The sequence below is a fragment of the Arachis ipaensis genome, chromosome B2 (assembly GCF_059453495.1).
Source record: "Arachis ipaensis isolate K30076 ecotype BB chromosome B2, ASM5945349v1, whole genome shotgun sequence".
In the NCBI taxonomy this organism is placed as follows: domain Eukaryota; kingdom Viridiplantae; phylum Streptophyta; class Magnoliopsida; order Fabales; family Fabaceae; genus Arachis; species Arachis ipaensis.
This window is the reverse complement of record NC_142437.1, coordinates 1,058,770-1,059,700: the sequence shown is the minus strand read 5'-3', so window position 1 is coordinate 1,059,700 and position 931 is coordinate 1,058,770. Positions and strand designations below refer to the sequence as shown.

The following is a 931-nucleotide window of genomic DNA, read 5'->3' as shown; positions in this document are numbered from 1 at the left end:
GCGGATCCAGAACCTGAAAGGACTCTGAAGAGAAAATTAAGAGAAGCTAAATTACAACAATCCAGAGATAACCTTTCAGAAATTTTCGAACAGGCAGAGGAGATGGCAGCCGAAAATAATAATAATGTAAGGAAGATGCTTGGTGACTTTACTGCACCTAATTCCAATTTACATGGAAGAAGCATCTCCATTCCTGCCATTGGAGCAAACAACTTTGAGCTGAAACCTCAATTAGTTTCTCTGATGCAGCAGAACTGCAAGTTTCATGGACTTCCATCTGAAGATCCTTTTCAGTTCTTAACTGAATTCTTGCAGATATGTGATACTGTTAAGACTAATGGAGTAGATCCTGAAGTCTACAGGCTCATGCTTTTCCCTTTTGCTGTAAGAGACAGAGCTAGATTATGGTTGGATTCTCAACCCAAAGATAGCCTGAACTCTTGGGATAAGCTGGTCACGGCTTTCTTAGCCAAGTACTTTCTTCCTCAAAAGCTGAGCAAGCTTAGAGCTGATGTTCAAACCTTCAGACAGAAAGAAGGTGAATCCCTCTATGAAGCTTGGGAAAGATACAAACAGTTGACCAAAAAGTGTCCTTCTGACATGCTTTCAGAATGGACCATCCTGGATATATTCTATGATGGTTTATCTGAGCTATCAAAGATGTCACTGGACACTTCTGCAGGTGGATCCATTCACCTAAAGAAAACGCCTGCAGAAGCTCAAGAACTCATTGACATGGTTGCAAATAACCAGTTCATGTACACTTCTGAAAGGAATCCTGTGAATAATGGGACGCCTATGAAGAAGGGAGTTCTTGAAGTTGATACTCTGAATGCCATATTGGCTCAGAATAAAATATTGACTCAGCAAGTCAATATGATCTCTCAGAGTCTGCATGGAATGCAAGCTGCATCCAACAATACTCAAGAGG

General features: G+C 40.9%; 1 non-coding gene across 1 annotated transcript; it reads right to left on the bottom strand.

The window, feature by feature from the left end:
* Positions 1-498: 498 nt before the first annotated feature.
* On the bottom strand, positions 499-606 carry LOC148572769 (small nucleolar RNA R71). The gene has a single exon (XR_015905644.1). It is a non-coding gene; the product is annotated as a small nucleolar RNA R71 (small nucleolar RNA).
* Between the last annotated feature and the right edge of the window lie 325 nt (positions 607-931).